This window comes from Populus alba, chromosome 11 (genome assembly GCF_005239225.2).
Source record: "Populus alba chromosome 11, ASM523922v2, whole genome shotgun sequence".
In the NCBI taxonomy this organism is placed as follows: domain Eukaryota; kingdom Viridiplantae; phylum Streptophyta; class Magnoliopsida; order Malpighiales; family Salicaceae; genus Populus; species Populus alba.
Window position 1 is genome coordinate 10,662,649 of NC_133294.1, and position 15,514 is coordinate 10,678,162.

The 15,514-nt window shown below is 35.4% G+C and overlaps 1 pseudogene; it reads right to left on the reverse strand.

The window, feature by feature from the left end:
• LOC140956079 (uncharacterized) overlaps positions 1 to 8,791 on the reverse strand; it is a 210,932-nt pseudogene extending 202,141 nt beyond the window's left edge.
• Between the last annotated feature and the right edge of the window lie 6,723 nt (positions 8,792 to 15,514).

A 15,514-nucleotide genomic window follows, 5' to 3' on the forward strand; every position in this document is an offset into this window, starting at 1 on the left:
TTAGTTCATACTCTCAGTCATATCAAGATACTCGGCATTCATCAGTTTTTGAGTTAGATCCGGAGAACCTTGACCAACCAAATTACTGTTAGATTATGTTTCTATAAAAGGATTTATCTCACTCCGACTCCTTCATCAAAGTTGTAGTCCTATACGCATAGATGAATTTGAGCTTTTGAATCACTTGATTTCGATATCAAAGGGCTCAAGATCTTCCCGTTTGAATATCTAACATGAAGGTAGAGAATTCTGGCCGCGAGAAGGATATTGACCCGAGTCTGCACTAAAAAAACTCTATTTTTGGCCTAGTTTTTGTGATTTTTTGTTCTTAGTTCATACTCTCAGTCATATCAAGATACTCAGCATTCGTCAGTTTTTTGAGTTAGATCCGGAGAACCCTTTTGACCAACCAAATTACTACTAGATTCTGTTCTATAAAAGGATTTTATCTCACTCTGACTCCTTCATCAAAGTTGTAGTCCTATATACATAGATGAATTTGGGCTTTTGAATCACTTGATTTCAATATTAGAAGCTCAAGATATTTCCATTTAAATATCTAACGTGAAGGTAGAAAATTCTACCGCTGGAAAGGATATAGCCTAAGTTCACGGGACTGATTCAAAGGATTTTTTTTGGACCAAGGACTGAATCGAAAAGTGCTAAAATGAGGATTTTAATTGAAGAATGATATTGGAAGCTGGAGAGGGAGCTAGATCATCATAAATGACGGGATTTCTACCACACTAAATGAGGAAAATCACGTTTTTGTGTAGCTATAATTCATAGGAGACAACAGCCTTTGACACTGCAAAATGCCATAAAGAGAATAACCTCACCATCATCTAATGGCTGGGATTTTATCCCTAACATAGATGGTTGGGATGATGTGTTAATGTTGGAAAGAAATCACTAGAATCAACACATAATCAATGAGAATATTGTAGTTTCCTCATTTGTATTATTTGGCTGCAAATCAGCTGGGATTTGCATCCTAGATTAATGCATTGAATCTTTCCTAATAAGAGATGTGTATAGACTATATATACTATGCCTCTGCTGACCTAAAGAGGAGAGGAAGAGAGCAGCAAAAAGAGAGTAGAAAAATAAGAGAAAACCGGAGAGTAAGAGGCAGAAAAAAAACACAGCAAAGAAAGACCAAAGAAAAAACACAAGAGAGGCAGAGTAAAAAAAAATACACAGTAAATAGAGGGATTTTCTTTATTGCATTCAGGTGTTATTGTGAGGAAAGAGGAGAGAAAAAAGACAAGATGGAGAGGGATTTGCGGCTAAATGACAGCAACGTGCGTTTGGTTTTCCATTTCATCTTCTGCAGAAAAAAAAAATGTTGAGACCTGCAGCCCATAGCTGAATTATTTTGTCCACTTCAATATCTCTATTTTTGTCCGTCAGTTACCAATATACAAGGAGCTGCAGTAAAGCCAACGCTTGCCCAAGCTATAAGAACGACACTGTCGAAAGCAAGGAAAACACAGAGGCAAGGGTGACAACTCCACCAGCACAACACGCCTTCATTGCCAACATCTTCGTCATCTCGAGAGAAAGCATCAGCAGAAGGAGAGAAAACGAACAGAGACCAAAATCGGCGTGGCCATCGCTTTCGCTGTCCCTAGAAGCAGCAACCATTGGCTAAGCGCAGAAGCTTCAGCACCTATCGTCTTCGTCTGTCTTAGCGCCAGCTTTTAAGAAAAGGAAAGTAGAATAGAGAAGAAGGGAAAAAGAAGAGAAGAAAACAGGGAGAAGAAAGGAGAAAGAGGCAAGCAACACAGGAGAACACCAGACGAACGCAGACAACGGAGGGCTGAAAAAAAGGCATCGCCAGCAGACCAGGTAAGTTCTTTTATTCCCAGCTTTTGCATGAATTCTTGCATTTGTTACTGTTCAAGTGAAATTTAATTCACTTGAACAGTAACCGGGTAAGGCATGTGTATTTTTTTTTTGTATTGTAAAAATAGAAATCTAGTATTTAGAATACCAAATTTTCGACGCCATGTGACAAATATACATATATATCAAAAAATGTTTTCTTGTGTGTTGCATACAGCCAATACCCTAACATGTTTTAAAAACTAGGTGTTTTCGCATGGATTTCGTAAACACAACAAAAAAATTATTTTCTTGTATTTTTGGATTTTACAACATGTTTGTAAAACTCCAAAGGGTATTGGCCAATATTTCAAAAACTATAAAAATCCTATTTTGGGGGGAATTCATCTATTATTCACCGCTAATATTTGGATAAAGAAATCCTTAAAGGACGAATATCCAAAATATTATTGGGAGTAATAAATCCGTACACATCCTTGAAAAAAGCCTTGATTAATAAGGGAGTTCGCCTACAAATAGAGAAAAAGAACTTAGAGAGAGAGGTTAGAGAGAGGTTAGAGAGGAAAGATATGACACGACCAAAAGATTGATGTCTTCTCCCAAGTGCAGGAGTGTCGAAGTAATAAATAACCCGGCAAGACCGGGGTCGAACCACAGAGAGGTTGATCGTATAAATTATAAATAACAACACAACAACAACAACAACAACAATAACAATAATAATAACAATAATAGTAGTAGTAATAATAATAAAAGAAGAAGAAGATGAAGAAATTAATGAGAACTTTGAGATGAAAGATTAATGTAAGGATTAAACAACGATAAAAACAAATGTCAAGGTTAGAGGATCCACTAATGGTACTTCAAACAAGTATAGTATAAACTCTTATTACTCAATTGGAAACCACACATAAAGGAGGTTCCAATCAGATTATAAATTGTTAACATGATTACATTAGTTATCTTATTCGAATAAAGCTAATACTTGTAATGTTGGCAGGCATTCATGATTACAACTTATGTTAACAACAAATCAAGTTCCTTTCATAGCTCAGGTGTCGGTTATACCATACAGTATGGGCTATGAAAGTGCCAAGTATTTGTTGTACCAAGCGTTATACAACATAAATCTAGATTAACCATTTAACAAGCAAAGTATTAAAAGTGAACAAGATAACAAATATAAAACATGTTAGTATCCAACGTTAAGGTCCATGTTAAGTTTATATTATACTTATTCTTACACCATTAGTGTACCCTTTTCACCTTGACATAATTAACTTAGCCAAACATAATGAAAGAAAGAAACATAAATGAACAAGATAACAACATAAATCAGAAAGAAGTTAACTAAGTAAAGGAAAGGAAATGAAGTGCATAAACTTGATATTAATGAAAGCAAAACATAAGCAATACAAAGAGAGAAAGCAAGAGAATGATCTTGATCTGGAAACCAAGATGCCTCAATACATGGTAAGTGCCTCCTTTTATAGGCCAAAATTTGGAACTATTGATTTGTTGACTAATTGATGAGTGGATGGCCACATCTTGACTTGATAACAATCCTTATCTTCTTGTCTGAACAAGACGTCATTGCTAACATTATAATTTTCCCAGAATCCTCAGGAATGTTCTAGGAAATTGTCTCAGCTTTCCAACAAAAAAAAGATGACGTCATTTGGACTTCTAAAACTCAAGATATGGGCTGAACACTAAATAGTGTCTGGGCTGCAGGATAGCTTCGGACTTCTTCGTTGTTCCTATAATTTGGACTTGAAAACGGCCTTCTTAGATCTTGGTGTCCCAATGAAAGTTGTAGGCCTATGTTTTACCTTTTCATCCATATAAAATGGAGCTAAATCCGAGATCTAGAGCTCCAGATATGATCCAATTACCGAGCAATGTTCCGGTTTGGACTGCACCGACATCTCTTTTCTAAGTTTGGCCATCTCTTTGTCCTTTAACTTTCAATGCTTAAACTCATCAATCAATCCTTTCATTTATGTGATAGGCCTGCATTTAAGATGAGCATTTACCATAAATTAAGGTATCTTATAATATCAAACTTGTTATTATAAAACATGTTATAGTTAAGAAGTTATTGATACTGCAAGTGCAAAATGATGATTTAAAACCTTGATAAACATGCACTTTTAAGTACTAATCACACCCCCCAACCAGCTTATTACTAGTCCCTAGTAATCAAAGCGTTAAAATAGAAAAATAATTTGCTAGTTCCACAAAGCAAGGCATTCATCATTCAACTTCCATTAATCTATCCAGATAAACAAACTCTCATTAAATTTATATTTATGCTTCATACTTCTTAAACAAGATATTAATAAACCTTTTTTTTTATGTGCTCAATATATGAAAACATAGATGATGGGGCTTTTGTTGGAAGAAAACAATATTATGTTCAAATGTTTAAGGTAAACTTCCTTGGGTTGGGATTATTATTTTCTTTTTTTCTTTTTTCTTTTTTCTTTTTTTTTTCTTTTTCTCTTTTTTTTTCTTTATCTCTTTTTTTTATATATATATATATATGCACATACAACTTAAAACATAATGTATCTTTAACCCATGTAACGAGTTTTCGGCTAATGACTCCCAGACCAGTTGGTCTTAGGGCATTAGGTGTTGAGACACCCCTACGAGCTTCGTAACTCGGGTTGCAGATACTGATACATAGATAGTGCAATGTTTGATTCCCTTAAGCTTTTCTCCTCAACCCATGTAACAAGCTTTAGGCCAATAACTCCCAAGTCAGTTGACTTTAGGGTATTAGGTGTTAAAACACCCCTTCGGGCTTAATTGCTTAGGTTAGGGAGGCTACGAAACCAAACTTATCCACGTTTTTATTATCATCAATACTATCATTTTTTTTTTTGCAAATTATATACTATCCCTTTCCCTTAGTTGTTACCTTCAACAAAAGAACATAGATAATGTTATAATCCAATGTGCAACCCACAATCATATGTTAAAGTGTGTGTATGAAAATGAAGGTTTAATAATACTTGTTAAATGAGTATATGAAGCAGAATCAAGTGGTAACAATGTGAGAGTTTGTAAACCTGAATATTTCAAGAAGTATTATGATAGACCTTGGTAATGATAATTACTAAGATGCGTCTCTAGAGTCAATAAAATTTTCTCCTTACTCTGCCATCCTAATAAGGATACTTACTAAGTGCGTCTCAAGAATTAATAAAACTGACTCCATACTCTGTCATCTTAACAACAATTTTGTCAAATGGTTTTAATAATAGCAAAAACAGTTAGCAAGTTACTTTTTTTTTTTAAGTACTACCCTCTCCCCCCAACCAAAACGAGACATTGTCCTCAATGTCCTAAGGTAGAAAGATAGAGTATAGAAGACATCACCTGAAACAACGAATAATGACAAACCTGAAACACACTTAAACAAACATAAGTAACAAAACAAAATAATATGCTATTAATAAAACCAAAAGACACAAGGTTTCACAGATGAAGACTCAAATCTAATCTAAGCTTTTTACGGCTTTCCTTAGTTGACCAATCTAGGCGACTCATGCAGGGATCAATGATAGGGATGAAAGATTGTAGTTGGTCAATCAATTGTTCAGCAGTAGCAGCAGAGATTATGATTTGTCGTGCTGAAGATGTTAGAAATTCTTGTTCCACAGCTTGATCAAGGAAAGACAACAACTTATCATAAAAACCATTAACATTTAACAAACCGATAGGTTTATGGTGAATGTGCAGTTGGGCCCAAGATGAAATATGAAAGATCTCTTCCAATGTGCCCAGACCACCTGGTAAGGCAATGAAGGCATCAGCATGGCTAAACATGGTATTTAGTCGGTCAGACATTGTTGGGACCTGTAGTTCCTCTCCAATTGTTTTTCCAATGATGTCCCCAGTTGCTAAAGCTTTGGGGACAACCCCCAAAACTTGACTGCCTCCCAAAAATGAAGCCATTGACACACCTCCCATTAACCCAAGGCTACCTCCCCCATACACTAAATGAATCTTTCTCTCAGCTAGTACCTGACCAAGATGATTTGCTGATTCTAAAAACTCTTTTTCTTTCCCAGGACTGGATCCACCAAAAACACAAATATTTTTTATGTGATGACTTGAGGAACCTGCCATTTCTACACACTTCTATATTTGATGAATGTATGGGATGAGTAGAAATGAAGGGAAGGAAGAGAAGAATTTATAGATGAAAAATTAAAAATGCAATCATACCACCTATATGTAGGCCAGCTATAGTCTCACACACACTCTCTCTCTCTCTCTCTTTATTAATTATTTATTTTGAAAAAGCATGTGTATGTACAAGTAGTTGTGATTGTGGCTCACATCTTCCCTTGGTTTTACGTCCAAGAACGGCTTAAACGCCCTCTATGGGTCGGGGATAGGCTTCCCATCTAGTTTTCTTAAAAACTGGCAAACAGGGTCTTTTTTAGTCAGATTCCCAAGACTAAGTCGATTATGTTCTTTATGGAATTGTGGCCATAAATCATGAATTACACTATGCACATCTCCACTAGGATGCGTCTCAAGGGTCAACAAAAGATTATCTAAAGACCTCTTACTCAAGTCATCCTTAATGAATTGTATTTTATCTTCACGGTTTACAGATAACATTCCTAAAGAACGACATGTCGCATTACAAGTCCATCTGGCACATCTGTGACAGACTTTCAATCGTTTTGCACGACGTTTCTTTGCAAAAGTACTTTTACATGTTCCAAGCATGTGTGAAATGAAAGAATTAGAGGACTCACCTGATAATCGGACCTTTGCTTCAATTAGCCAACGAATATCTTCAGGAATTCCATGATTCATTAACAACCGTAATCTTTCACACCTAGCACGGTAAATTTTTGTAATCGCATTCTGAGGCAAAGCGGGAAAATACCTTTTCAACTTTTCAAGAGTGGTGTCCATTTTCAAAAGAGAATTGGAGACGAGATTCAAAGAAGGGAAAAAGAGCACAGAATTGTACAAATATATAGAGATATCAGTTATTTGGGAAACTAAAAGAACCGACTTATGTCACGGAGTACCGTTATCCGCCATTTAACCGGGGTGAGAGAGAAACTAGCAAAACAAAAGATACACCAAAAAGGAACACAAAAAAAATGTGAGAAAAACAAAATAATCAACCTTTATCTACAAGATCATTCCAACCAATGGATTCATTTTCACTAGGAAACTCATCAAAGTAAGCTTTCAAAATATGTCCATTTACCTTCAAAACATTGTCATTCTTTGGATTCTCAATATCAAGGGTCCCATAAGGATACACATGTTTTAAAATAAATGGACCGCTCCATCTTGATCTTAGTTTTTCAGGAAATAAATGGAGTTGAGAATTATAAAGCAAAACTTTTTTACCAGTATCAACTTTTTGACAATTTTCACAAGTTTTGTAGAATGCATGTGTGTCCTTGAACATAGTGGGCCAATAAAATCCATTTTGTAAGATTTTTGCAGTCATCTCTCTTGATGAGAATTGACTCCCACATGCTTCAGAATGACAAAGTTTAATGACATTACTTACCTCATTGTCAGGAATGCATTTTTGAAATATTTGATCAGGACAATTTTTGAATAAGTAAGGGTCATCCAAATAAAAGTTCTTCTCTTCGTTCAAAAACTTTCCTTTGTCTTCGGTACCCCAGTGAGCTAGCAAATCTCCTGTTGCAGGAAAATTGATATTTTTAGCAAACCAAGGTATTGAACTATGAGAAAGTAAGGATTTTTCAGGAAAGTAATCATCGATTGGTGTGATGTCAGATGTCGAATCTATTGTCAATCTTGAAAAATGATCTGTATCAACATTTTCGGTGCCTTTTTTGTCCTCGATTTCTTCCTGAGAATAAATCGTTTGCAAATCTTCAGATTCATCAAACTCAATTTTACTCAAAGTAGATTCAAGTTGATTATGAACTAATTCTTCAATAATATCTACTTCTTGTAAATCATTATCATCTCCAGGTTGCTTGCAAATGTTGAAAATATTCATCTCCAATGTCATGTTTCCAAATGATAGCTTCATCAGTCCATTCCTACAATTAATCAATGCATTAGAAGTTGCAAGAAATGGACGTCCTAAAATAATAGGAAATGAATTACATGCTTCAACAGGTTGCGTGTCCAAGACAATAAAATCCACAGGGTAAATGAATATATCGACTTGTACTAACACATCTTCAATTATTCCTCTAGGCACTTTTACAGATCTATCAGCAAGTAAAGGAGTTACAGAGGTTGGTTTTAACTCACCCAGATTGAGACTTTGAAAGACTGAATATGGAAGTAAATTCACACTAGCTCCAAGATCAAGTAAGGCTCTTTCAATTTTATGTTCTCTAATAAAGCAAGAAATTGTAGGACAACCAGGGTCTTTATATTTCAAAGCATTATTGTTCTGAAGAATGACACTTACTTGTTCAGCTAAAAAGGCTTTCTTTTTCACATTCAGTTTTCTCTTCACAGTGCACAGATCTTTCAAAAATTTAGCATAGGAAGGTACCTGTTTAATAGCATCCAACAAAGGTATATTGATCCTTATCTGTTTGAAAATTTCAAAGATTTCAGAGTTGTGATTGACTTTCCTTTGTTTGGTTATGGCATGAGGAAATGAGAGTGCTGGCAGGGAATCAACCTTCTCTTTGCAATGTTCAGGTTCAACCCCTTCCTTACCCTCAGAGATAGACTCATCATCTTTCTCACAAGGTTCAAGAATGGGTTTTTCAATAACCTTACCACTACGAAGAGTGATGACTGATTTGACTAGATTCATGTGTTGGCTTCCGGAACTACTTGCATTTGTATTGTATTGCCACTTTGGATTTTGTTGTGGTTGAGATGGAAACTTACCTTTCTCTTGGAAACTGAGAGCAGATGTCAATTTTGCAAGAGCATCTTTAAAATCTGTCATGCTTTGAGCAAGTTGAGTGTTGATTGTCTCCTGCTTTTCAATGAATGCATGCAATGTTTCCTCAAGATTTCTTCTACGAGGTGGAGCATAAGGAGGTGCATATCCATGAGAATTTTGAAAATTATGGTGTGCTTGAAATGGTGGCTGTGAAGTTTATGCATTAGTGGTATCACTCTTCTAACTGAAATTTGGGTGATTTCTCCAACCAGGGTTATACGTTTGTGAGTATGGGTTATGGTTGGGTCTTTGGAAACTGTTTAAAGCATGGGCTTGTTCATGGAGGCATTCCCTAAAAGAAGGCAAAGTTGGACAATTATTTGTTGAGTGTTCCCTGGTTTCACAAATTTGACACACAATGTCTTGAACAGATTTTAATTGACCACTCTTTTTCAATTCAAGTGCTTCGACTTTTCTAGCTAAAGATGCAAACTTAGCTTGGAGGTCATGATCTTCCCTAAGGTTGTGCATACCTCCACTAGATGTATGAGGTTGAGTTTTACTTGGTGCCTCATAAGTACCTGTGGTGTCCCAATTTTGAGCATTTTCGGCTAGCAAGTCTAGGTACTCCATTGCTTCATTAGGGTCTTTATCTTCGAAAGTTCCATTGCACATCAATTCAACCATTTGCCTATCTCTAGGTGTTAAACCTTCATAAAAATGTGAAACCAATCTCCATGTTTCAAAACTATGATGAGGGCAAGTATTAAGCAAATCTCGATACCTATCCCAACATTGGTAAAATGTTTCTCCTGGTTTTTGAGTGAAAGTGATGATTTGTCTTTTGAAAGAGTTTGTTCTGTGAGACGGAAAAAACTTCTTTAAAAATTGTTGTTGCATATCATCCCAAGCACGAATGGATCCTGGTCTCAAATTTTGTAGCTATGTTTTAGCTTTATCTTTTAATGAAAAAGGAAAAAGCTTTAATCTAATGGTGTTCATGCTACAATTTGAATCATTATAGGTATTACAGACCTCCTCAAATTCCCTTAAATGCAAGTATGGATTTTCTAGGTCTAAACCATGAAAAGAAGGTAAAAGTTGAATAATGCCTGGCTTAAAATTAAAATGAGATGCATCAGGAGGGAAAACTATGCATGAGGGTGCACTTGTTCTTGTGGGATTCATGTGGTCTCTAAGTGTTCTCCTATCGTTATTCTCATTATGAAGTGATTGATTATCTTCTACGGCCATATTTTCTGAAAATGATGAGGATACCCTACAAAGTCAACCACTTAATGTACGTGACCAAACTCTCATGCACGTGTAAGAAGAGAATAAAAGGAAGAAAAGAAAAGAGAAGAAAAAGAAACAAAAGAAAACAAAAGAAACAAAAGTTAAATAAAATGAAAAGTGAAAAGAGAAAATAAAATAAATATTATAATTTATACAAGAATTTACCTCCCCGGCAACGGCGCCAAAAACTTGACACGACCAAAAGATTGATGTCTTCTCCCAAGTGCAGGAGTGTCGAAGTAATAAATAACCCGGCAAGACCGGGGTCGAACCACATAGAGGTTAATCGTATAAATTATAAATAACAACACAACAACAACAACAACAACAACAACAACAACAACAACAATAATAACAACAATAATAGTATTAGTAATAATAATAAAAGAAGAAGAAGATGAAGAAATTAATGAGAACTTTGAGATGAAAGATTAATGTAAGGATTAAACAACGATAAAAATAAATGTCATCCACTAATGGTACTTCAAACAAGTATAGTATAAACTCTTAGTACTCAATTGGAAACCACACATAAAGGAGGTTCCAATTAGATTATAAATTGTTAACATGATTACATTAGTTATCTTATTCGAATAAAGCTAATACTTGTAATGTTGGCAGGCATTCATGATTATAACTTATGTTAACAACAAATCAAGTTCCTTTCATAGCTCAGGTGTAGGTTATACCATACAGTATAGGCTATGAAAGTGCCAAGTATTTGTTGTACCAAGTGTTATACAACATAAATCTAGATTAACCATTTAACAAGCAAAGTATTAAAAGTGAACAAGATAACAAATATAAAACATGTTAGTATCCAACGTTAAGGTCCATGTTAAGTTTATATTATACTTATTCTTACACCATTAGTGTACCCTTTTCACCTTGACATAATTAACTTAGCCAAACATAATGAAAGAAAGAAACATAAATGAACAAGATAACAACATAAATAAGAAAGAAGTTAACTAAGGAAAGGAAATGAAGTGCATAAACTTGATATTAATGAAAACAAAACATAAGCAATACAAAGAGAGAAAGCAAGAGCATGATCTTGATCTGGAAACCAAGATGCCTCAATACATGGTAAGTGCCTCCTTTTATAGTCCAAAATTTGGAACTATTGATTTGTTGACTAATTGATGAGTGGGTGGCCACATCTTGACTTAATAACAATCCTTATCTTCTTGTCTGAACAAGACGTCATTGCTAACATCATAATTTTCCTAGAATCCTCAGGAATGTTCTAGGAAATTGTCTCAGCTTTCCAACAAAAAAAATATGAGGTCATTTGGACTTCTAAAACTCAAGATATGGGCTGAACACTAAATAGTGTCAGGGCTGCAGGACAGCTTCGGACTTCTTCGTTGTTCCTATAATTTGGACTTCAAAACGGTCTTCTTAGATCTTGGTGTACAAATGAAAGTTGTAGGCCTATGTTTTACCTTTTCATCCATATAAAATGGACCTAAATCCGAGATCTAGAGCTCCAGATATGATCCAATTACCGAGCAATGTTCCGGTTTGGACTGCACCGACATCTCTTTTCTAAGTTTGGCCATCTCTTTGTCCTTTAACTTTCAATGCTTAAACTCATCAATCAATCCTTTTATTTATGTGATAGTCCTGCATTTAAAATGAGCATTTACCATAAATTAAGGTATTTGACACGACCAAAAGCTTGATGTCTTTTCCCAAGTGTAGGAGTGTCGAAGTAATAAATAACCCGGCAAGACCGGGGTCGAACCACAGAGAGGTTAATTGTATAAATTATAAATAACAACACAACAATAACAACAATAACAATAATAATAACAATAGTAGTACTAGTACTAGTAATAATAATAATAATAATACTCAGTACGTGGCGTTGTTATACCTGAGAATGATCTAAAAGATCGGGTCACAGGTTTCCAGCCTATATACTAAGTTTATGAACAGATAATAATAATAATAATAATAATAATAATAACAATAACAAAAAAAATAATAAAGAAGAGAAGGAAGAAATTAATGAGAACTTTGAGTTGAAAGATTAATGTAAGGATTAAACAACGATAAAAATAAATGTCAAGGTTAGAGGATCCACTAATGGTACTTCAAACAAGTATAGTATAAACTCTTATTACTCAATTGGAAACCACACATAAAGGAGGTTCCAATCAGATTATAAATTGTTAACATGATTACATTAGTTATCTTATTCGAATAAAGCTAATACTTGTAAATGTTGGCAGGCATTCATGATTATAACTTATGTTAATAACAAATCAAGTTCCTTTCAAAGCTCAGGTGTCATTTATACCATACAGTATGGGCTATGAAAGTACCAAGTATTTGTTGTACCAAGTGTTATACAACATAAATCTAGATTAACCATTTAACAAGCAAAGTATTAAAAGTGAACAAGATAACAAATATAAAACATGTTAGTATCCAACGTTAAGGTCCATGTTAAGTTTATATTATACTTATTCTTACACCATTAGTGTACCCTTTTCACCTTGACATAAATAACTTAGCCAAACATAATGAAAGAAAGAAACATAAATGAACAAGATAACAACATAAATCAGAAAGAAGTTAACTAAGAAAAGGAAATGAAGTGCATAAACTTGATATTAATGAAAACAAAACATAAGCAATACAAAGAGAGAAAGCAATAGCATGATCTTGATCTGGAAACCAAGATGCCTCAATACATGGTAAGTGCCTCCTTTTATAGGCCAAAATTTGGAACTATTGATTTGTTAACTAATTGATGAGTGGGTGGCCACATCTTGACTTGGTGACAATCCTTATCTTCTTGTCTGAACAAAACGTCATTGCTAACATCATAATTTTCCCAGAATCCTCAGGAATGTTCTAGGAAATTGTCTCAGCTTTCCAACAAAAAAAAAAAGATGAGGTCATTTGGACTTCTAGAACTCAAGATATGGGCTGAACACAAAATAGTGTTTGGGCTGCAGGACAGCTTCGGACTTCTTCGTTGTTCCTTCCATTTGGACTTCAAAACGGCCTTTTTAAATCTTGGGCTCCTCATGAAAGTTGTAGGCCTATGTTTTACCTTTCCATCCATATAAAATGGACCTAAATCCGAGATCTAGAGCTCCAGATATGATCCAATTACCGAGTAATGTTCCGGTTTGGACTGCACCGACATCTCTTTTCTAAGTTTGGCCATCTCTTTGTCCTTTCACTTTCAATACTTAAACTCATCAATCAATCCTTTCATTTATGTGATAGGCCTGCATTTAAGATGAGCATTTACCATAAATTAAGGTATCTTATAATATCAAACTTATTATTATAAAATATGCTTTAGTTAAGGAGTTATTGATACTTCAAGTGCAAAATAATGATATAAAACCTTGATAAACATGCACTTTTAAGTACTAATCAGTATTTTATAATATCAAACTTGTTATTATAAAACATGCTATAGTTAAGGAGTTATTGATACTGCAAGTGCAAAATGATGATATAAAACCTTGATAAACATGCACTTTTAAGTACTAATCAAGATACAAAGGGGCGGTGCTCCGACAACCATATCTCCGGCGACCACCATTGGATCAAGCCAAGATTTGGTTATGTTATGCACTGAACTATTGTCTACATTCTGACCGGAGGGATCTTCTAAAGCTGCCGCCGTTTAAGAAATCTGGACAATTGAAATTTTCTGGAAAACCCCCTAGTGCTATCAGAGTCGCCGGCTGATTTTGCCTTGTTATACCGTTGGATCCAGACTATTTTTTGGTATGTTGTGAACATCTATATTGCCTACATTCTGTCCAAAGGGATCGTCCATATTGGATTCCTCCTGCGGAAGCTAGCCATTTGAATATTTCTGGAAAAATCCTCTCGGAACAGTCAGAGCCGCCGGCATATTTCTCTTTCTTCCACCGTTGGATCAAGCTTATTTTTGGATATGTGATGCATCTGGTTATGATACACATTCTGAACGGTGGAGATTAGAAATTAAGCCTCCAACAACATTTTCTACATGTTCAACAGAAGGTCGTCATTCTCAAGTCAGTTTCGGTATAATTAAGATTTGCGGAGATCCAACCGTTAAACTGTGCTGATTTTTTAATATGTTATACATAACATGTGTATCTACCTTCGAACCGTTGGGATTTTTTACCTAACGGATCGTTGTTCCAATCATAGTGTTGGTCGCTTATTAGTGCTTCTTAGACTGAGTTTTTGTCCTTAGAACGTTCTATCTAGTATTTGTATGCTGCCAAATTATCTTTGTGTTCTGCTGTCAAATTTGTTCCAATAGTTAGCTCTGACATTGAACAACACAATGGAGTTAAATCTGGACATACCTTACAATTAGAGCTCCAAGATATGCTAAATAGTCATGACATGAATCCTGTGTTGGGTTCTAAAGTTGATGAGTTGAAGGTTGGGTCTAAGCAACAAGAACAGCTACACCTTAGCCCCAAATTGAATTTTTTAAATGCTTTGAAGGGCTCTGATGTTGATGACAATAAGGGTAGGATGTCCTTTGATATGAATCCAGTTTGTAACTTGCATTTTGCTCCCCCCGCAATAACTGATGGTTGTGTGACAATAGCTCCTCCACTTGATGTGTTTGAGGATGGCTGTGAACTTTGGAAATCCACTCTAGTTGGTCATTTTGTGGGTCAGAAATTACCCTATCCTGTTGTTAATTCTATTGCTAAAAGAATATGGGGCTCCCACGGTCTATCCGAAGTTTTATCTTCTGATAATGGATTCTTTCTCTTCACTTTTGATTCTGTCGATCGCGCCACTAATGTTCTGGAGATAGCCCCATGGCACATGCCCAACAGACCTTTGGTGCTTAAACGTTGGCATCCAAACATGCAATTTTTGAAAGATGATCTGGATAGAGTTCCGGTATGGGTCTCTATAATGTTCCTCTCGAGTATTGGATTGTTAAGGGGTTGAGTTGTGTAGCGAGTGCTATTGGGGTTCCCCTTCATGCTGACCTTACTACATTGTTGCGTAAAAGGCTTAGCTACGCAAGAGTTTGCGTTGAGGTAGAAGCTTTGAAAACGCTGGTGAAGGAATACGACCTTCGCTGTCCAAATGGGTTATTCAAAACAATTTCAGGGGATTATGAATGGATACCTTCAAGGTGCAATAATTGCAATGTCTTTGGACATACCACAGCGATATGTGCTACCAGTAAAGTTGATGATCATACAATGGGGGCAGAGGGCAAAAGGAAAATAGGAGCTATGAACTCTAAACCTGCAAATAATAAGCAGAATCAGCTTCAATGGCAGGTAGTTGGTAAACGAAATAAGGGTGTTACGATTGGTGAGAATGATTGTTTGGCATCTAAAGAGCTTAATTGTAATGAGAATGGTTGTTTAGCATCTGCTTTACATATTGCTGATTGTAATACGAATGAAACTGCGACATCAGATGTGCCCAATGCTGGTTGTTATAAAGATGAAAATCCTACCTCTCCTCTTGTTTTGAAGAGCT